Here is a 24,310-nt window from a genome sequence, read left to right on the forward strand (position 1 = left end):
GTTCTCATTCTTTTATTTCATAGAACTTATTACACTATGCATGACATTGTTATTATCTATTTACTTGTTCATTATCTAGTTGGTCAACTCCAAGGGTGGAGGCCACATTTCTCTCATTCAAGATTATATAGGTAGATCTAAGCATAAGATACAGACCAAAATATAAATTCAGTAAAAATAAGTGGTAAGAATGAATTTTACCATATTAAAAGAAAATATCTATAGAAAAATGTAGTCATTTTAAAACTACATAGAAGTGTGACTTCTGATGTAGCAGAGTGATGAGTTTAACAAATCCTTTCCCTAAAAAGCATCTATAAAACTGAATAAATTTGTCAAAAATAACTATTTCAGAGCTCTGGGAGTCAACTAAACATAAACAACAAATTGAGAACCATTTATTTATGAAAAAAAAATATTGAACTTCATATAAGAACAGTGAAGCTTACTTAATTTGCAGAAGACTTTAAAAAAAAAAAAAACTCACATGAACCACATTATAATAAAAGTGGTGAAACTGGTAGCAAATGAACATGGGATACCAGCAGCTTTGCTGACCTGAAGTTGTGGTCCTGAGGAAAGCAATGGGTTAGCACACTAACAGGAAATTAAATGGGGGAATACCTGGAAATGAAATAGTTGTAAAGGGGCTTGATAAACTTTTTAAATGCCCCTTGATGCCTTCTGTGACCATACACAGGGAAAACTGGAGGTATCCCAAGATTGATCAAACTGCCTGAACAATAAATATACTCCCAAACCCACACACAGACATGACATGCAGGGGTATCCTCTAACAACCCAGTCTTAAAAATACAAAAAAAACAAACAAAAATCAGCAACATCAGCTGATATATTCAGCAGGAAAGGCAGATTCTGCAAATTTATTTCAGGAAACAACAATGAACAACGACGACAACTTTTGGGAGGAAATAATATAGAGGTACTAGAATACTATCTGAAATAGTGACTTTTCAACAAAATATTGTGAGGCATGCAAAGAAACATGAAAATGTGATTCTATTCAGGGAAAAAAAAGAAAAAAAAAAAAAAAAAGCAGTCATAGACATTGTCTCTGGGCTGGGCCAGAAATTGGATTTAGAAAAAAATAAAAAAATAAAAAAGGTCCCAAAGCCACTATTATAAACATGTTCAAAGAATTAAGGAAAACATGTTTAATGTAATGAAGGAAAATGTGATGTCATGATTGAACAAACAGAGAATCTCAATAAGAGGGCATAAATTATAAAAAGAAACAAATAAAAATCCTGCAGTGGATAATACATCTGAATTTGAAAATGAAAAAATATCACCACAGGACTCAACAGCTGAGTTGGGATGGCAGAAGAAAAAAAATTCAATAAATTTGAAGGCAGATCCATAGAATATATCAAATATGAAGAACTGAGAAAATCAACGTCAAGAAAAATTAACTGTGCCTCAGAGGATTGTGGTACAATTTATACTGTACCAATAATGTAAAGGGCATAAAAATTTTAAAATAATCGCTGAAATACAAATTTCATGGAAAAAAAAAATGTTATCTTACCCTCCAAGAAGCTCGATGAACTCCAGATAGGATAAAAACAGAAATACACAGCTAACCAAATTAGTAACAAACTACTGAAAGCACAATTATAGAGTAAATATTGAAAGCAGCAATTTCTAAAAGGTGCTATAATGCTTTTAAACAAAGAGGAAGAAAGATTGAAAAGGAAATGGTAATGTAGAAGATTGTAAGGAAATATATCCAAATAATTGAATTAATTCACAAGAAGTGATAAATTAGTTTATCAACATCCCCAGAAGCAAAAAAATATAAAAGAATCAGTTATATTTCTTATTTGCAGCAATAGGGAATCCAATAATTTAATTAAGAAAATTCTATTTACAACAGAATAAAAATGATTAAACAAATAGAACTAAAATTTTTAAAATATGTGCAACAGTTTTACACTTTTAATTAAAATTCATTGCTGAGAGAAATTAAAGAATAATTAAAGGGGAGACATTACATGTTCATAGACTGGTAGAGTGTATTTTTATGTATTTCAAAATTGATACAGATTCAACAAAATCACTCACAAAATCCCAACAGTATTTTTTGTAGAAATTGACAACCTGATATTAAAGTAAATATGGAAGTACAATGGATAAGGAATAAAAAAACAGCTTTTGAAAAGAATAATATTGAAAGACTTCAACTACCTGGTTTCAAGCCTTATTGGAAACCTATAGCAATCAAGGCAGTGTAATATTTTCATAACAATAGGCCTAAGGATCCAGGCAACAGAAATTAAAATCCAGAAATAAGCCCTCACATTAATGGTCAATTGATTATTCACAAAGATGCCAAGGGAGTTTAGTGATCCTGGGATAATTGGACATCTATATACAAAAATATAAACTTGAACACCCATCACATACTGTCCATAAAAATTAACTCAAAATGGATTCTGCATCTTAATTTAAGAGCTAACGCTCTAAAACATCTGGAAGGAAACAAAAGAAACTTCTTGTAATCTTGGGTTAGGCAAAAAGTTCTTAGCCACAACATCTATATTATGATCCATAAAAGAAAAAATAACAGATAAATTGAACATAATAAATATTGAAACCTTGTGTTCTGTAAAAGTTGCCACTAGGAAAATGAAAATGCAAACCAAAAGGGAGAGAAAAAATTTGCAAATCATATGTCTGATAAACTACTTGTAACCTGCATATATAAATAACGAATAAAACTCAATGGTAAGTTAAACAATATAATTTTTTAAAAGGGCAAAATATTTGAATAGATTGAAAGAAGATATGTTGATGACTAAAAAGCACATGGAAAGATGGTCAATATCATTAGTCATTAGTACAATGCAGGTTAAATTCATGTGATCTCACTACATACCCACTAAAATGGCTAAAATTAAAAAGACAGGTTATTCCAAGTATTTGCAAGGATTTGGAAAAACTGGGATTCATACATTGCTGGTGGGAATATAAAATTGTCTAGATACTTTGGGAAACAATTTGGAACATTCTTCAAAAATCAATCATAAATTTACCTTTAGAAATGGCAATTACACTCTTTGCCAAGAGAAATTGAGATTTTTTTACATAAAGACTTGCATATCAATGCTTATATAATTATTATTCATAATAGCTGAAAACTGGAAACATTTCAAATGCCCATCAATTGGTCAATGAATAAAAAACAAATGTGGTAAATTCATACAGTGAAATACTATTCAGCAACAAAAGAATGAACAGCCAATACAAGTTACAATATGGATGGACTTCTAAAACATTATGCTAAATGAAGTGAGCCAAACTTAAGAGTACATGATTCATGATTCCAAATATCTATAAAGATAAAGTAGATAATGTTCCTCATCTTATTTAAGTTAAATAATTATTCCTTTCCATGCTCGGAATTTCAATGGTAAATTTTAAAAATATTTTTGTTCTTTTTTATGATGGCCAAAGTGGTTTGTTTCTCCATTTAAAAAGTAATTTTATTTTATCTAATCTTAGAACTGTTCTGAGTGGTTAGCCCCACTAATAAAAATGTATTTATGTATGGATGGATGGATATGGGTTTTGCATTTGTGGGATATCATTTTATGAAATGAATGGAAGACTACTGACATATTTATCTAAACAGTATCTCCACTTAATCTCATAGGAATCTTTTACATTCTGAGTGCTTCCCGCTTATAGCACATTAAATCAGAGTTTAAGTGAGAAAGACGATCGCCTAAGACAGCTTCAATTGATCTGTAAGTATTTCAATTTTTTAACAAACTTTCACATAAGTGATGTTCTTCTAAAAATGGATTCTTTGTTTATTAGATGTTCCAGATTTTCAATTTTTTAATATCAAACCTAAAATATACTAAGTATATTTTTATAAATGAAAAAGTATTTTGACTTTTATAAATGAAGCTCGATCAGTGAAAACTTGTAATAAAGTGAATACTTCCATCTTTGATTTTTTTTAGTTTTAAAATTCCTTTGGAAAATTTTCTATATATATAAATTATAAAAAATAAATGTATAAGGAAAGGTACTTTGGCACGTCTCCTTTGTGGGTCTTTGGCTAAGGTCCAAAAAATGTTATCTGTCTGTCAGATCGGTAAGTGATAACAGCAGATTTAAATGGTATATCCAAATAAGTCTTTATTCATATAATATTGATTATCTCCTAGATATGAGATCCTATGTTGTGTGCTATAGAGACAATGGTGGGCACATTTTTACACAGGAAAAAAAGCTCTGTGGTGGAAGGGAGCATGGAAAGTTCAAGAAATAAAGGCTTGTATGGACAGATTGCAGATGATATCAAAGAAGGTTGGAGAGACAAGTGAGACAGAGTATATACAATGCCTTATAGATCATATTCAAAATTTTCTGCTCTATTACATAAACAAGGTTTATTATGCAAGAGTAGGGGTTATGTGAGTGTATTTACTCTTTGAAAGTGATCCTCAGGTTTTGAAAAGAGAAATTTTTGATGATCTCTGAGATTTACATTCAAAGATAAAAATAGAAAACTATCAGATCACCATTTCAGGAAAGCTGTAGTAATTTGCATAATAAGGAAAATGCCAATAAAATAATGGTAATTTTTTAAAATTTGCAAATTTCCTAGGTTTGTTGTTTTTATTATATCTTGCTTTTGCTATGTAGGGAAGTACTGTTTCTTCTTTCCTTACAGTTTATTCATACACCTATTGATGCATTTTTTTAAATGCAAATTACAGGTAGGCATTTATATAGAATATAGAGGATGAGACTTCTGTAATGGAGGTGTAAGGAGCTCAGGAAAATCTCTTCCCAATAGAAACATCAATTAGCCTGATCAAAATTAGCAAAGATAGCCACTGGGAATTGCTCCAAGTCCTTACGAAAAACTGGGAAACATTTATTCAATGAAATCTGTGGATAAGCTAGAGACTGCACTCCCCATCCCCAACTTCCATCAGCTCAGCCTTGAGGAAGGACTGCTTATTTGGGTGCTCAGTTGCCAAAAGATAGTTCCTGGATAGCTCCAGGATGTTTTCAAAAATGACTGAGTAAAAAAAAAAAAAAAAAAAAAAAAAGTAGTCAGCTAATAAATACTGTAGACTAAAAGCTTGCTGTGATACCAATAGAAGCAGACCATCCTCAATATCAGGGATAAAGACAGATCAAGAAATTAAAGACACAAATAAATGGTAAGACATTCTATGTTCATGGGTCATATAACTTAAAATGGTTAAGATAGCAATCCCCATCAGAATACCAGCTGACTTTTTGCAGGCATTGGGAAGCTAAATTTCATATGGAAATGCAAGGGACTCAAAATAGCCAAATCATCTTGAGAAAGAACAAAGTTGGAGGACTCACACTTTCTGACTTCAAAACACAGAGTAATCAAGACAGTGTAATACTGTCAAGAGGATAGAAATACAGATCAATACAACAGACTTGAGAGTCCAGAAATAAACTCATACATTTATGGTCAATTTAATTTCACTAAGTGTGCCACAACAATTCAGTGGGAATTGAATAGTCTTTCCACAAATGTTGCTGGGCAATGGATATCAGCATGCAAAAGAACAAATGTTGCACAAACGTTAACTCAAAGGGACTCAACTTTATGTGACATTTTATAATATTTCCTCACACCATTAAATCCTCCTTAAATTTAAACTTTACCTCAGCTCAATTATATCATGGACATACCAAAATATGATTAGCCATCTCTTTCAAATAAAAATCTTGTGTGCATTTTAGTAGATGAATGTTTTTGTGTACCTTTAGTTTATCCTGGAATTCAGTGAGTTAAAGATACATAAAGAAGGCTCTGGGTATATTTTACAAGACTTACTTATTCTGTCCTCCTACCAAAGCCAAAAGGGATGTTTCTATCTTCACCATGAGAATCTAGTGGAGTTCCTGGAGGTAAAGCTTGCAGAAGTCTGGTGACTACTCTGAGACTGTGGCCCCAAGGAGTTTCTTACTCTCATGCTAGACAACACTCAGCCTCCAGAAATTTTCCAAAATTACCATTTAAGTGTTCTTACAAGTTTATTGCCCCAGTAGCTTCTGCTCCAAACTTGATTTGGATTCTCTGGCTTCACCTGTCTCCAAATTTCAGGGTTATGATTTACCCTGAAAACACAGCTCTGTGATGCTCCTAAGAATAATTGTTGGTTTTGTGTTTGTCCAGTTTCTTCTTATTGTAAGGCTTGGAGGAATGTCTTTCATGATCTTTACATAGAGCTGAAATAGTAAGTTCTATCATTTATTTTTAATTGTCAATTTTATTGGTTTAAAATAAAATTTGTCAGTGGTATTATTTTAGAAAGTAAACATTCAAAACCCAAAAGTAAAATCATAAGCTTATGATTAATATTTTCTTAAAGGTCTGATAGCACTGACCTCACCTGGAGGACATACAAAGCTGGTGTCAACTGAGGATTCAGGATTTTCAGTATTATTATGATGATGATTTTCTCTCCTTCAGAGAGGAAGAAATAAGTGAGTCAGAAATTGGAAAACCTTAAATTGATTGTATTTTGGTTTGGGAATTAGATATGTTTTTATTTAAATATGCCTTTAATTTAGGATTTCATTTGGTAATGATTTTGAGTATCTGCCATGTTCCAACTCCTTCTTTGGTGCTGGAGTTACAAGATAAAATATTTTCTCACTTTAATGGAACTTCCAGTGAATCGATGAAACCTTGTATCATTGAAAATTTTGGGGGAGAATTTTGAATCCTACAGTACTATCAAAATATGTCTCTATAATTAAAATGAAGCATGGAGCCAATAAGAATTTCATTGCTACTTTTTTTTCCCTATCAAGGTATCAGGGGAAATTAAGACCACTGCTTCTGAAGTAATATCTTTGGAGAAAAAGGACTCCTGAAAATTGGCCTGCTTTATTGATGGTTTTGCAGTAGTGAGGGGAAATACTGTAAGGTCTCTGCCTCGGCATCTCCTTAAACGTAGTTAGCACAAAGACGTTTCAGCCATTCATTGACAGATCTTGACTGTGTTAAAAGACAAATACTGTGCAGTTCTAAAGGGTAAGTTATATCACATTTCCTATCAGCCATATTTAGTCCTCTCAGAAGTGTTATGACACAAAGTATCCTGTCTCTGGAGAAGAGAACAGAAAATTCCTGGAGGGAGAGTTAGTTGCTGCCAATTATGTATGTATGTATGTGTGTATGTATGTATGTATAGTATGTATAGTATGTACAATATTTTAGTGTATGGTGTGAAAAATCTTTGTTAATTTGAAACATGCTGTCAAGGCCAATGAAAATGTTGATAAACTAGTCCAAAAGTCATTGGAAACAGTTTGCCTCAAGGGGCAGCAAGATAAGATGGCAGTGAAGGAAATAAATTCTGTTTTGTTACCTGTATTTAGAGAATTTAAAAGCCTATGTGGTAAGTAAAAGTGTCGGTGATCAACAATACATGAATTATTATGCAGCCATTAGAAAACATGTTTTTGAACAAAACTAATAAATATTATATTTATACATAAACAAATATGTATATACTCTTTTTTTCTCTCCAAAATGGTAGCACAGTTCTGCACCTTGCTTTTTTCACTGATAATATATCTTGGAGATTGTTGTAATTTATTTAGCCAGTCTCCTAATAATGGGCATTCAGGTTGTTACCAGCTTTTTGATATTACAAACAGTGCTGCAGCGAATATCCTTTTATAGATATAATTTTTGCACATGTTGAATTGTACCGATCAGATGAAATCCAAGAAGTGGAACTACTGGGTCAAAGCAAATTTTTATTTAAAATTTTCATTGTTCTTCATGGCAGTTGAACCAATTTATCTATCAAAAATATATGAAAGTTCTTGTTTCCCACATCTTCACCAATACATAGACTTCTACTATTTAAAAAAATCTCAGTCAGTCTGATTCATGAAAGACAGCATGTCACAGAAACATGAATTTCTTTTTCTGTGAACTATTTGTTGATTTCCTTTGCTCACCTTTCTGCTAGGTTGTCATTTTTTTTTAAATATACATTTATAAAAGATCTTTAAAACAATGAGGAAATTAGCCCTTTGTTTGTAATACATTTCTTCCTCTGTTTACTCTGACTTCATTTATAGTATTTTTTTCCACAGAGAAATTTTAATTTTTATAAGGTCATAATTTAAAATCTTGCTTTCTTTATTCTCGCTTATGATAAAAGCAAGATTTTAAATTGTTTATTTTCTTCTAAGGCTTCTGGAAATTGTAGACTACTGTATGCATCCCCTATAAAAAAAGTTTTCTTTAGGCTTCTTGGACCAACAGTGGGAAGAAAAAATGAAACAAAATAAAGTTTCAGTGGCTGGGAGATTTCAAATAGAGTTGAGAGGTCATTCTGGAGGTTATTCTTATGCATTATATAGATATCCCTTTTCAGTTTTTAGTGTATTGGAATAGCTAAAAGGAAATACCTGAAACTGGTGAACTGCAACCCAGTAGCCTTGATTAATGAAGATGACTATATAATTGTATAGCTTATACAGTGTGACCATGTGATTGTGAAAAACCTGATGGCTTACACTCCCTTTATCCAGTGTATGGACAGATGAGTAGAAAAATGGGGACAAAAAGTAAATGAGTAATAGGAGCGATGGGGGTTATGGAATATTTTGGGATGTTATTCTTTTTTTGGTGTGGTAATGAAAATGTTCAAAAATCGATTGTGGTGATCAATGCACAACTATGTAAATGGTGCTGTGAACAACTGATTGTACACTGTGGATGACTGTATGGTTTGTGAATGTATCTCAAGAAAATTGAATTAAAAAAAGTTTTCTTTGAGTTAAAAAAAAAAAAAAAGAAGAAAATCTCTGCTCTCACCCTGCTCTTTAGTCCTCGTTTCCTTTCCTTGTAGTCCTATGATGTTCGTCTAATATTTCCTACAGTGGAAACCTAAAAAGACTATTTTTTTTTCTTATCCTATGCTGGTGGGAATGTAAAGGGGTGCAGCTGCTTTGAAAAACAGTCTGGCAGTTCCTCAAATGTTTACAAATAGAGTTATCACAGGACCCAGCAATTCCACTCCCAAGCATTATACCCAAAGGAAATGAAAACATTTGTCCACACAAAAACTTGTGTAAGAATGTTCATAGCAGCATTACTCACAATAACCAATAGATAGAAACAACCCAATTGTCCATCGAACAAAATATGGCATAGACACATAATGGAATATTATTTAGCCATAAAAAGAAGAAAGCATTGATACATGGCTATAACATGAGTGAACCTTGAAAAAATCATGCTAAGTGAAAGAAGCCATATAAGACGACATATTACATAATTCCATTCATATGAAAGTCCAGAATACGGAAATCTATAAAGACAGAAAGTAGATTAGTGGTTGCTTAGGATTTGGGGGAAGGGGTGTGAAAGGATAGGGGTATTAGCTAAAGGGATTTCTTTCTGAGGGGATAAATATGTTATAAAAAAAAAAAAAAAAAAAAAAACAATACATGAAAGCAGGATGTCTCCCTAGGACTCATCAATGTAAGTAAAGAAACTCATTGACATAATGGAAAATTAAGCAGTAACCTGCAAACTTATGGCAAGCCCAATGTGAAAGAGGGAAAGACAAAATAGGAATAGGAGAGAGTCTTTCTGGTTTCTCAATTAGAGAATCTGCGCTGACGGAGAGGTTCTTTATAAAACTTAGAAACATTTTTTTTTTTCTTTTACAGGTCTTGAAATTAGCAGTTGGTCCACATATTCTATTTAAAATTATGATATTGGTGAAGGAATTTCTCAAAATATGACATTTTTAAATAAAGAAATTAATCACTGAACATATTGTGTTACAAAATTCAGTGACATTGCATTTTCTCTTATTAAAGAAGAAATTAGCTTATAATTGACAAAATTACTTTTCAAGGACTTTAATATATTCTAGATAGTGAAATTATACAACTTAAGCTTCAATTCTTTATGAATTTATTCCTAGATCAAATATATGGCTTGTTTAAATATAGCTTCTGCCAAAGTGCAATCATCTATGAATTGTTTTTAAATCAGTGAAAGTCTGAAGTAATTGAAAATTGAAAAGTTAAAGCTCACTAAAAGCAAAACTCATTAACAAATATGCTTTCTTAGTTTAGAACTCCATTCTTTATATCATACATATGAATATTATATTGCTAACACTGAAACTTTAAAATTAATTTGATTCTAAAGTTAGTGGGAAAAATCATCTGAGAATAAAGACTCATCCTGCAATAGTCTTTTGCTTTCTCAGAAAGTTCATATTACAAAAATTTCATAATTCAAATTTCATATTGGAACTTCAATAATGCATTTTTAGATGAGATTTTAATGATTGTATTTTCAAAATTGAGTATTTTAGCAACAGTTTATTCATAAACTGAATCTACCTTCTTGATTTTAATAGATGCTACATTAAAAGTGATAAGTGCCAATTTGTGTAAATTATTATATTGCATTGATGTCTTTTAAGTTTGTTTTTTTTTAAAGTTCTTGCCTTTCATATTTGAGTCTTTTTATGCCTGAGAAAACTTCCCATTAAGAACAAAAAATTGTGTGGTAAGCACTTCAAGTGTTTATATATAATGGTGATTCTTGTTTGTTTCATACAACTACTTAGTTTTAAAAATGAATGAATACACATGTAATTACTTGTTCTAAACAATATACCTATCTTTAAGTAGAAGTAACATTGCTTTGTTGATTTCAAAGGGAGTGTCTGCACCAATTTATCCTGATATACTGGAGACAAGTTTGTTTTCTTCAAACACCTTAAACTACTTAATCAACACTCTGCTGTGGAAGAAATAGTTTAGCATTTCTTTATGCAAAGGTCACCATATTGCTTGCCATGTAAATTATCTCTTTAGTCACAGCTGAGTGGATCATGGGACAGATATCATCTGAGAAGGGGACTGGAAAGAAATAAATATCTTCCCAGAGAATTAAAAACAAAACCAACATGCAATTATCATGACAAGACAAGCCACAAATAATAAAGCTACATGTCAGCTAAAGCAGTGAGTAATCAGCAGACATGAGGAAGTGAAAAGAAATAAGAAATGAAGTTGTTCATGGCCAGAATTTGAGAAACAAAGATGGAGAGGACCTGAGTTATCAGGATGGAAATCAAACAACTCCAGTTGCTGAGGTACCAGTAAGAAAATCTGCTCCCCAGAGTTACCTTACATTACACATCACATGGAAGTTCCTGAACTTACAGTTTCTCTGAGACCTGGCTCTAGTTTGCATATTGAGTGCCTATGATATTCCCATTATTCCCATGTGTATTTCTACAGCTACATTATTTGAAATACCCTACAAGAGTATGTTCCTTGTATTTGAAATATCTCAATAAAAACACATTAGAATCTTTGCACATTCTTCTCAAAGGAATTGGATCTGTATTTGTATGGGACATTCTTAATCCATCTAGTAGCTTATTTTTATTTGAAGAGAAATCTTGTAGCTTCTTACTAATGAGCAAAATGTGTCTGTCTAATGCTAAAGTTTATATAGTCTTTGAATTTGAAGAAGAAAGGAAGAAAAAATAAATACAATAACTACCATATATTTTGGGACAAAAGGTTCACACGTATTATATCATTTAATCATCACATCAATGCTATGCAGTAAATACTAATGTAATTAATTTGCAATCAAGTTTACTGAGGTATAATATATATATAATAGAACATATCCAATTTAAATATAAAGTTTGGTAAATTTTAACAAATATATAGACCGTATAACCACCACAACGATCAAGAAACAGAATATTAATTTCACCCCAGAAACTTCATGCATGCCACTTTGAAGTATACTTTCCGTAGGCCACAGATAATTCCTAATCTGTCTTCTGTCACTGTGAATTATATTTGCCTTTTCTAAAATTTCATATAAATGGAATCATATATTCTAGCTTCTTTTGCACAGTCTGATGTTTTGGGGATTTATCTTTGATTTTTCTGTATCAACAGTTTCTTCTTTTTTCTTGTAGAAAAGTATGATTTGTCTTTTTGTGAATATGCCAAAATGTTAATCTATTTACTTGATAGACATTTGGGTGGTTTCCAGGTTTGGGTTATTATGATCAAAGCTGCTATTAACCTTCATGTAAAAGTCTTTAAGTGAACATATGCATTCGTATGTTTTGAGTGAATGGAATTGCTGAAACTTATGATAGTAATTTACCTTTTTAAGAAACAACCAAACTGTTTCCCTCCTATAAGCAATGTATGAGAGTTCCAGTTCCTCCACATACTTGGCAACAATCTTTTTATTGTCTTTTTCTTAACTTCAGCTATTCTAATAATCTTGTAGTGGTCTCTCATTTTGTGAGTGTATGTGTCTGTGTTTACTTTTTATTGTCCTTACCAATATAGAGCACAAAATTTTGCATTTTAACCACATTTAAGAGTACAATTAAGTAGTATTAATTATACTCACATATTGTGCTACCGTCACTGGTATCTATTACCCTTCCTTTTCCATCATCTCAACCAAAAACTACTCACCCATTAAGCCACTCCCTCTTCCCCATTGCCCTGCCCCCTAACACACATGCCTGGCAACTTGTAAACCATCCTCTGTCTCTGTGAAGTTTGCTTCTAGGAATTTCTTATAAGTGAGATCATACAAATATTTGCATTAATCTGCTAATTAATAATGCCATAATTTATACTTTTTCACCTGCTCATTGGCATTCATATATATTCATTAGTGAAGTGTTTGTTCAAATCTTTTGCTCAAGTTTAACTGGATTGTTTATTTTCTTAATACTGAAATGTAAATGCTTTTTATATATTCTGAACAGGTAATTTATCATATATATATATTTCTAATTTTTTACCAGCCTGTGGCAGTGTTAATTTCCTCTGTTTTCCTCTTGTGGATAACCTCTGCTGCTTATTTGCTAGAGCTTGAAAACAGATCTTGCATATATTATGTACATTTTTCCAGTTGTTTACAGTGGGATGATAGGTACAAGTCTGTGTACTTCACCATGGTCAGAAGTAAAAGTCACCTATAATAAAAATTCTGACTCCATTTCTGATGATTGACTGCTGATGACTTTCAAATTCCATGTACTTCTCTTTGCTTCTTGACATAAGAAAGTCTGAGCACTCCTCCCTTGGTGCTAGAGGAAAGTTCAAACCAAAACATGCAAAATGCAGCCCTTCTGCGGAACCCTCCCAGGGAAGCAACAGCTAACCATAATAAAACCCCAACCCTCTGACTCCTTGTTCTCTCAAGCCATTTTCAGGCTGGCTTGAGATCCTACTCTACTCTCCCCTGAAAACCTCATGATATCAATAATAAAATCTTTCCATTGCTTTAGATGCCTGTGTGGCATCATCTGTCTTTATATCCCAATCAAAGTTTTGATGGGGGATTGATCCTGTTTCCCCATGGGTAACTACTGGACATCCCATCATTATTTTTTTAAATAAAGAATCTGATACTTACAGAGTTGAAGTGCTATATGTGGAACTACATACCTAATAGGTAATGATAAGGGAACTTAATCCAAGTTTGAATGACATGGAATTTTATGATTCCATTTTAGAAATATTACAAATGTGTACAAATAAAACATGGAAATATGAAAACCACAAACACACACACACACACACACAAAAGAACAAAAAAATATTTTTGAGTCAGAAATAAATATAGGGAATAATCTCTAATCTGAATCAGTCCTTCCTCTGTTTGAAGAAAAAGGGGGAAAAAAAAAGAAACAAACAACGGAGTGGCAGCATTTGGCTAAAGGGATTATTGGTGATTGCTTTGCTGCCATTTACAGTTTTAATTAATATTCCTAGTAATGAAAATACATAAAAAGGCAATTAGGTATCTAACCCTTTGAGCAGATTCAATTTGATTATTCCTAAATTTAAAATATACTTTTACTGTACCAAATGGCATTTTCAGAACAGTAAATCTTTGTTTATAGAGTGGAAAATATTTAGGAATCTCATAAACTTAGCTATCTACATGTATTTTCTGAATTTAAAATAGATCATTATACATGTATCTTTAGAGTATCTACTATATCACTAGGAAATCAAGTCCAAAGTCACAAGAAATCACACTCTATTAGTGAAAGAATCCACACATTTAGAGAGAACTTACTCTTCAGAACTTTACATGTTATTTAAAACTCTTGATGACCATGAAAAAAGATGTCATTAACCCCTTTTTAGGGTAATTTAATTAATACACAATTTAAATGTTTCCATCTTATCAAACTAATAGAAGTAAAAGCAGTTGGAAATCAGCTTTGTCTGTCTCAGAAACAAAGCATCGTTAAGTTTATGTCCATGGATTACATTCAACATGTTGGTGAAGAATTTGAAATTGTATATAATATGTTGGAATGTGAAAGAAGGGGAGCATACTCCATCCTCAGTGTTCATGCAAAAGAAAATTTTATTCTACTCATTTCTACAGGTCTTTATAGCATACAAGGTAGTTTCCTACGTGACTGTTTTCAGGTATCTCCAGGAGGGTACATTTTTTCTAAAGCCATGAGATGTATTTACATATCTTTAGTCTTAAGGGACAATTTCTTTGGGGGCTAGATAGGAAACAGTGGGGGCAGGGGACAGGAGACAGGAGCATGGAAGGAGCCCAGCAGGAGCTCAGAGACTATTCCCCTATCTAAATTGCAGTCTGCTTTCAGACATACAAAGCTTTTGGCTTTTTCCCATTCTGGAGCCCCGCCTTCAGGCTTCCAGATTTTGGGAAATGGGCCCTATGTATAATCTGTCAAGCCAGGGGATCTTCTGTGTCTCCACATCTCCCCCCTTTTTATTATGATTACAATTTGGTATAGTGACATAAAACTTACTCATAGGGATATCATGGGGGTTTTGGGAACAGGTGCCACATCTTCTTAGGCTGGTCCATTCACACTGGAGTCAGCTTTGGGAGGTATCTTTTTTGTAAAGTTGTTACAGCACAGCATTGTTGGTCTCTGGGAAGTAGGACGGTGGGCTTCAGGGTTCCACTGTGACAGATAACCTTTTAAAAATAACTGAAATTATAATTATTAGTATTGTATTGTTGTTTGATGTTATGCACATTAGTAACCAAAGGAAGGTTAGAAGCTTTTAATTTTTATAACATTGTCTAAACATTATTTTTGCAATTTATAACATACTGCATGAATTTAATCATTTTTTAGTAGTTTATTTATTTATTTATTTTTCTAAGGTGAAAGAATAAATTCTTTGTAACTGTTGGGAATAAAAAGATATTCTTTAGAGTTTGACCTTGAGAAAGTATAATGTTAAAAGTTATTAGGTTTGAAACAGTATATATATATGTGTATATATATATATATATATATCTTTTATTTATTTAAAGTTAAGGAAAACACTTAGCTTTTTCAAAAAGTGAGAAGACAATATTTTTAAACAATTAAGGACATGATAAATTTAACATGTTGAGTGTAAGAAGTTATTTTGATAAGAGACTTTTTGCATTTTATACTGATTACTTAGAAAAACACTTTTATAACATTTTATTAAGAAATAACACCTTAATAATTTAAAGAAACTTTTTCATAACAAAAACAGCAGGAGATCTTAAAGTGAGAAGCTTGCAGTACAGTGAAGAATGTTTTATTTTTGTGAATTATTAAGCACATACTCACAACATTGAATATTAATTACTGCTTTGGGTGGTGGTTAAAATACTTAATGCTATTTTGTTTTATAAAACCACCTTTTTTTTCTTTAAGCTGTGAGGTTTCATTGTTAAGCAGTGTTATTACTAGTTTTTACCATTTTTTAACTTTGACCACAGAAATAATTGTTTTCACAAACTTTTCTGCAGCTTTCTTTACCTATCTTTCAACCGTGACTACAGAAATAAATTTTCCACTTCCTACAAACCTTCTACAACTTTCTGTATCCATCTAAGCTTTATCCCACATCCTTATCCTTTCAGGCTTTATTTTACATTCCTAAACAATCAGTCATTTAGGACAAAGCTACTTGCTTTTTTCCCTTAATTAGAAAAACATTCTTTATACCTTCTATACAACATGCTATTGCCACCAAAATTAAACTTCTTAGAATGATGCTAAATATTTTAAAACATTCTTTATAGAGAGAGGGAGTCAAAATTCCCATTATCAGATTCCTCAGTAGAGATATTATTTTATGACACTGGTTTTTCACACAAATGCAAACTGTGTAAACTTCACAAAATTTAAAAGGAGAACTACAAATCTAGGGTTATAGTTAGTGGAGCTGAAACCCACTGAGTTTGCATGCACGACTCTTGGATTACCTTAATTAGCCTTATACACAATAGACTAATTGAAACAAAAGAAAGCGAAGTGAACACAAACAAAAAATTACACACTTACCCAGCACAGGGAAAGTTTGAATTGTAAAGCTACCTTAACTCAGATGCATTTGGTGTTTGTTTGTGGCAGGCACTTTCATCTGGACTTTCTAGTTCCGGTACTCTAGGAAAAATTTCTGGGCAACTGGTTAAGTATAATGGGTCAAACAAAATTTCCAGCTAATGCTGCCTTGTGAAGACAGCATTGCAAAACTGGTGTGGCACTTTTAGGGAGGGAAGGCAGTGGTGGTGGCAGTGGCAGCAGTGCTGGCGGCAGCCGTGAAGGCGGCAGTAAAGGAGAAAGGGGAAGGAGTGAAGCTATGGTCAGTTCCCTGCCGCCTTTATTGGCTGGCAGTATGGGGATCGAGGGCTTGGGGGGTGGGAGGCATTTATCAGAGAGAGCAGCGGTTTCTCTTTTAGGGACCTCAGTTTTAGAACTCTCAGTCTCGGCAATATGAAGAGAGGCCAGGGCAATGCCAATAAGAGCCCATGTAGTAAATGTTTTAGAGGAAACTTTTTGTCCTCGCTCAAAGTGGCACTTAAATTTTGTCCAGTGCACTCCCACACATCTAAGTCTACTGTGCCTTCCTCAGGAAACCAGGGGTTATACTGAACCACCTCATGCAGTAAAGAATACAAATTATCTTCTGAAACAGGAGTTCCACTAGCCTGCAGCAGCCTTTGTAAAACTAACACATACCGGCGCTGGGGAACACTGAGAGACTGACCCGTATAGTTGAGAGGCTGAAACTTCTGACCCACTGCGAGACAGCTCGCTTGTACTTACTGCGCAGCTTCCAAACGCCGTGGTCAGGATTGGTGATCCTCACACGGGGCGCCATTTGTGAAAGAAGGGGAGCACACTCCATCCTCAGTGTTCATGCAAAAGAAAGTTTTATTCTACTCATTTCTGCAGGTCTTTATAGCATACAAGGTAGTTTCCTACGTGACTGTTTTCAGGTATCTCCAGGAGGGTACATTTTTTCTAAAGCCATGAGGTGTATTTACATATCTTTAGTCTTAAGGGACAATTTCTTTGGGGGCTAGATGGGGAACAGTGGGGGCAGGGGGCCGGAGGCAGGAGACAGGAGCAAGGAAGGAGCCCAGCAGGAGCTCAGAGACTATTCCCCTATCTAAATTGCAGTCCGCTTTCAGACACGCAAAGCTTTTGGCCTTTTCCCATTCTGGAGCTGGCCTTCAGACTTCCAGATTTTGGGAAATGGGCCCTATGTATAATCTGTCCAGCCAGGGGACCTTCTGTGTCTCCACATTGGAACAATACACATGTGTGGGGAAGAGAGTTCTTAGTTTTTATCAGAAATAAAAGTATTAGAAATAAAGCTTTAAGATTCAAGTCTCCTATATTATGTCAGAGAGTCTCTAAAAAACGTCCAGGAGCATGATTAAATTAGGAAGCTAGTCTGTATTTTTAATTAATTAAAGGTATATTTTATAGTTATAAGGAAGCTATAATATAATTAAGTAATTACTAAGAATCTTCTAGATGTCTAACATTTTAATTATAAAAAAAGTTAATTTTTTAAATAACCATGCTGAAAACCAGAAAAAAAAAAATGTTTTTATATCACCATTATAAGGTTGGATTAATTTAGTAGAGTGGATCTTAAAAATTGATGTATATAAGAGAAATTAAGGATCTTGCTATATTAATAGATTGCTGAGCCCTATACCAGAACCACTGAACCAGAGTTTTATGAGGCAGGCCTTTGGTCTTATTTAACAATCTGAACTAGTGATTCAGATGTGCTGGTAACCTTAAACTAAAGAGTATAACTTATTTATCTTTCCATATGGTTAGAATTAATAATTTAATTCCTAAAAGTCATATTTATCATGGAATTAATTTTCTTTTATAAATATGGCATAATGTGGTGTTAATATATTTTTCTTTAATTTTGGTATCAGTATTTTGAGATATTACTTATTTCTTCTGCAACATTACTTATAATCAGAATTCTTAAATCTCTTGGGTCAAAAAATACCTAATATCAAATTAGTAGCTTAGGTCCTATCACTTTGTTGGAAAATAAATTATGTACGCTTACTTCGTGCACAAAACTAAGTCTGTATTAAGACATTCCTTCATTAAAAGTGAAATGAAATGAAATATAAAATACTTTCATTGTGACTACATTGCATATCAGTAGATCATTAGATCTAAGGTTTGGGTCCTGCCCTTTAGATATTTATTGTTCAAGGGATGATCAAAAAATAAACAATGGAAATGTCTGCTTTTCTTCCATGCACTTCTCAGTGTTATCAGAAGGAAATCCTCATGGTTGTCATTCATATTTTACTCCTTTATTCAAAAAACTTCATGGCAGCATTTAATATAGTTTATCACACCCTAATTTTAGAAAGGCATTCTTTTCTTGATACTTTCTTGAGTTGTTCTTCCTTCAGTGTCCTTTTTCTACTTGGATGTAAGATCTTACAAACTCTTCTTAGGCCATACCCTCTTTCAGGATTATTTCAATCAATATCACTCCCATAAGTTTAAGTGTCATGCAAATACATGGCTCCCTTATTTACATTTCTTGTTCACATTCAAACCAAAATCAAAGGAGTCACATCCTTCACCCCTCTTTCTCTCATCCTTCATATGTACACCATAAGACTCATCTTTGTTAGTTTTCATTTTCATTACAATATTTATAGAGAGAATTCCCCAAACCATGTACCATGGAGCATTAACATCCTGTATGCCATTAAAAAATGGTTATAAATATATCAATTTATGTACATTAGCACATTCATGATTCTGAAGATTTTTTCACTAAACATAAATGTATAAACTTGTTTATCCCAACATTTTCATTATTATGTTTGAACAGGGAGCCCTTTCATTCCAAAAATAGAAACTAGTATATTTTAAGATTAGTATCTTTGAAACACTGTTTGGGCACGTCTAAGTTACAAAAAATTTGACATAATTTTTATGTGACCATGGCCATATAGGCAGCAGAATAGGGTTGAAGGATACTGCCTGTGTTTTTATTAATCACATTTAGCATTAATGTCTGAAAAATATTTTGCAACTGCTTTGATGTATCACTCATGTATATAAGTACATTTATGTTCTATATTTACTGAACTATCAGAAATTATGTGTATCAAGGGAACTATATATCAGCCTCAAGCCTGGTAAAAAAAATCTCCACAATTAGTCCAGGAAACTGGAAAAATTACTTACTGAGTTGGCAATGCAATGCACTGATTCTTTGGCCACAAATATGAGCCTCATGGACTATAGTGGCTACTAACATGAGCTTGGAAGTTTAAACAACCAGTTTGCAATTCTGGTTACTATTAATTTGCTAATTATATGGACTCAGATAAGTTACCTTCTCTATGCCTCAATTTCTTCATCTGTCAAATAGGAATTACAATTACATTTCTAAGAATTATGGTGAAAATTGAGTGAAAATAATGTGAATAAATGCTCTTGGAATAGTTTCTGGCACATAGTAAGCACTCAGTAAATATTGGACTTGATATTGAAGGTCAAGCTGATAAGGCATACTTTACTAGAATGTTCTTACTAGAAATATTTTTTTGAAATTAGACTGATAATAATTTTACTTTAATTTTAACACTTGCATAGGAAACAACATCACTTGCAATGAACTGGCAAATGTATTTCAAATACAGTTCTTCAATACAATTGACATTTCTGGGCTCAGAGTAAAACAGCCATCTGCTTCAAAAATGACACTATATAGGAACTCAGTGCAAGAAACTAAGGCAGTTACCCATCTGCTTCAATTAAATGCTAAGTTTAATAAGATGAGAATTTAAAACTATACCATTCCATCTTTCAGTAGAAATGCAATAACACTTTATGTGTGTCTGTCAATATATCATAATTCATTCATCAGGTTAAAAGATGTATATAAGCGAGTATTGATTATACCAACATTAAAATAAAAATCAAACTATTTTTCCCTCCCTCAGAAAACCTGCTATCTTTGCTAAAATTGTTGGAATACTTAAACTTAGAACTTAAGTATCCTTTGAATGGGCATCACAGCTAGGGCTTACAAGTTCAGCAAAATGAAGATTTTAAACTATGACGATTCTGCTTGGAGGCTTCTGTTGTATCTTTTTCTGCTTTGATAATCAGTTTACTTGATTCATTACTTTTAGCACTTTTCTTCCAAGATAAATATTACGTAATACTTTGGAAGTAATCTATACATCCTGGGGGCTCTTTTTGTAATACTATGATAACAAAATGAAAACACTATTACAATTACACTGTGTATAATAACCCGACTTGTCACAGTGCTATGCTGGAGAGGACTACCTTGGGATTGGGTAGAAAAACCACTTTTCTATTCCATGTGACAACAAGTAAAAGAGCTGTTTTCATATGCAGGCATGCCAGATACTATTAAACTGTTCACCAAAATGTGCTTAGGACTAACAGCTTAAGAATGGAATCAGTTGTCAACAAAATTTAATGCCTATGTATTTTATTAGTCTGTGTGACATATAGCATAAGTGAGAGATTTTTGCTTCTATTTAGAAACAGTTCTTTCCAATTTGAAAGAAAAAAGATAAAGATGCCATTGAATTAAACTATTCAGACAGACAAAAATAAATAGGCATAAATGGAGGTCAGAAGGTCAAGAGATTTATGTTTATGTCTTTATTTCCCCCCAATCATGTGAATAACAGTAATTTTAAACTGATAAATGTCTGTTTGTCACGCAGCTATGATAAAGAACACACAATGGGTTGGCTTAAACAACAGGAATGTATCATCTCATGGTTTTGAGGCTACAAGAAGTACAATATCAAGATAATTGCAAAGCTTTCTCCCGAAGTCAGTAGAATTCTCGTGTTTCTTGGCTTGTATCTCTGACTCCCATCATAAGGCAATGCCCTCTCCTTTCTGGCTTCTATGACTTCTGGGTTCTTTTTATAAGGACTCCAGTAATAGGGTTAAGCCCCTCCCTGATTCAGTTGGTCACACCATAGCTAAATGTAAAATCTTCAAAAGGCCCCATGTACAATGGCTTCACATGAATATTATGATTAAGAACATGTGTTTGTTGGGGCACCTAATTCAATTTACCACAATAGTTATCCCTTAGAATTTTGGATCTCAAGCATTGGTATTCTTCAAAATCACTGTTGGAGGTTTCTATACACATAAAGATTTGAGAATCCCATTATCAGAGAATCCATTTAGTAGGTTTTGAATGTGATCAAGATATCTCACTCTTTTAAGGACTGCATAGGAATTCAATGCTAACTGGCCTGAGATTTAAATGCAGGAATGACATTAGTAAACACAGGGTACAGAAAATTGGCCTTATGGTTTCTAAAAGTATTGTTGAGCAATCACCTCAACAACTGGAGAAGAAGCCAATACAAAAAATAAGAAATGCACTTATTCAGTGAAAATATGTATACTTGGTGGAACCTTGTTACTCAAAGTGACACAGGGTCAGAAACCAAAAGCATCTGCTCATAAAGAAGCATTTTTGAAATATCAAGCCCTATGCCTGTCTTACCGAATCCAAATGTTCAATGTGATAAGAACCTCAGTTAATTTCTAGGCACATTACAGTTTGAGAAACATGCTCCTAAAGGGTACAGAAGAGCCAATTCTAAGATAAGGTTGCCCATTCTGCTTTTGATCTGGAAAACAAACTGTCCTATAAGGTGATTTCTGCAGAGAAAAAGCCCTACCATTATTTGCTGTGCCTTTTATTTGTTCAGTAGTAACATATTTTATTCTTGAATTGTAACTTATTTTTAAAATATGAATTGATCAGTAAATATGTGTTAATTAATCTACATTTATCTTCAGGTATACAAAATAAAAATATGCCCAACAATATTAGTTTTTTATTTCAAAATTCAATATGCTAAATTGTAAAAAAATAAACATGATTTTGAATCTATCAGTTTTCAATTAGAACTAATGTAGCATTCAATTATTTATAAGGGTGGTACACTGATTATTGTTAGGAAGCAAAGGCCTAGAAATACTAACAGGCTGTTCTTTGGGATTTCTTTCAGAGGACTTCAGGCACATATTTCACTCATGGAAAGATTAACTTCCTAGAAAATTCTATCTTGTGACAAAACACCATTAACTCCTGATAGTCATAAACACATTAAATAACAATCATTGAAGTTGTTTTGACAGCTCTAAGAATTTGTATGCAGTTTTAATGATGGAGAATTTCACTCATCATAATTTCTGAGTGTTGAATTGATCCTTGGAAGAGAGGCTGATAATTTGATTGTTCTGTAATGTGCTAGTGCATAATTTCAGAAACAGAAATCATTTTATGAAGAAACTAATTACATGCAAATGAGTCTCTTCATGAGACGTTAATAAAATTAGAAATACTTTTCAAAAAAAGGGAGGAAAAATAGTATGAAGTAAAATGCTTTGAAGAGGTAGGTGATTAGAGAATACTATAGAATACTCCAGGAATGTGTATGAAGGAATCTATATCAAGCAAACGAAACTTGTGTGGTTTCACACTCAACTGCTTCAAGAAATTCATTGTCCTTTACAAAAACATCTAAAACCTAAGTGGGAATATGAATTATGAAACTTCCTATTCTTATTGGAATTAAAGATGCCTTCATAACAGACATATCATAAAAATCTCGCTTACTTAAAAGAAAGTGAAAGGAACGTACCCATCTTAATATGCAGGTTTTTAGTTCAAAACCATTATAAAAAAGAATCCAATGTATTCCAGAGTTCTAGAAGTTCCTTTATAGAAGTGAATGCATTTTAATTTCAATTGATTTAGTTGTAGTGAACTAATATTATTTCCTAATTATGATTGTTTCTCTTTCTTTTACATGCCCTGTTTCCTTCTATTTCTTTTCAATTTATTGCTGCCTTACATTAAATACAGGAATTGAGCTGCATTGAGAGCAATTCAGGATTTCAGTCTTTTAAACTATGTAGTCCTAATATTTATCTCAGACACTGAAAAATGCCATATCAATGTTCCCAGGTATGCTGGTTTGGCTGAATTATGTCCCCCAAAATGCAATTTTGTGGGGGCAGAAGTATTCGTGTTGATTAGATTGGAATTCTTTGAGTGTTGCCATGGAGATGTGACTCAATCAACTGTGGGTGAGAGCTTTCATTGGATTATTTCTATGGAGGTGTTGCCCCACCCATTAAGAATGGGTCTTTATTGGATCACTGGAGTTCTTTAAAAAGCCACACAGGCCCAGACGCACAGCAGCTGTGAGTGACATTTTGGAGAGCAACTGAGAGTGACATTTGGAGGAGGAGATGCAGCTGAGAGACACATTTTGAAGACGGCCATTGGAAGCTGACATTGACATTTTGGAGAAAGCCATTTTGAAATGCAACCTGGGAGCTAGCAGACACCAGCCACGTGTCATCCCAGCTAACAGAGGTTTTCTGGATGCCAATGGCCTTTCTTCAGTGAAGGTACCCTTTGTTGATGCCTTACCTTGGACACCTTATCGCCTTAAGACTGTAACTTTGTAACCAAATAAACCCCTTTTATAAAAGCCTATTTCTGGTGTTTTGCAAAAGGGCAGCATCAGCAAACTGGAACACCAGGTATGGTGAAAATTAAACTCCACCAAACAAACATGGATTTGGGAATCCTTACTCTACAATTAAAAATATAAGCATTTTTTGTTAATTATTTAATCTTTCTCTTATTCAGTTTTCTTATCAGCAAGCCAAGGTTAGTTCTCTTTGAATTACCATAATTTAGTTCTCAACAGTCTCCCATGTTCTTTTATCATCTATTTCTCCCCAACCCTATTATTCCTTGACTTTCTGTACTCTCATGTTGATTTTTTGTTCTTTTCTTTTCTTTATTTCTTTCTTTTTGATGTCCAGGTTATTCAGCCTACAGAAACATTTCAGGGACT

The sequence above is a fragment of the Choloepus didactylus genome, chromosome 3, assembly GCF_015220235.1.
Source record: "Choloepus didactylus isolate mChoDid1 chromosome 3, mChoDid1.pri, whole genome shotgun sequence".
NCBI lineage: Eukaryota > Metazoa > Chordata > Mammalia > Pilosa > Megalonychidae > Choloepus > Choloepus didactylus.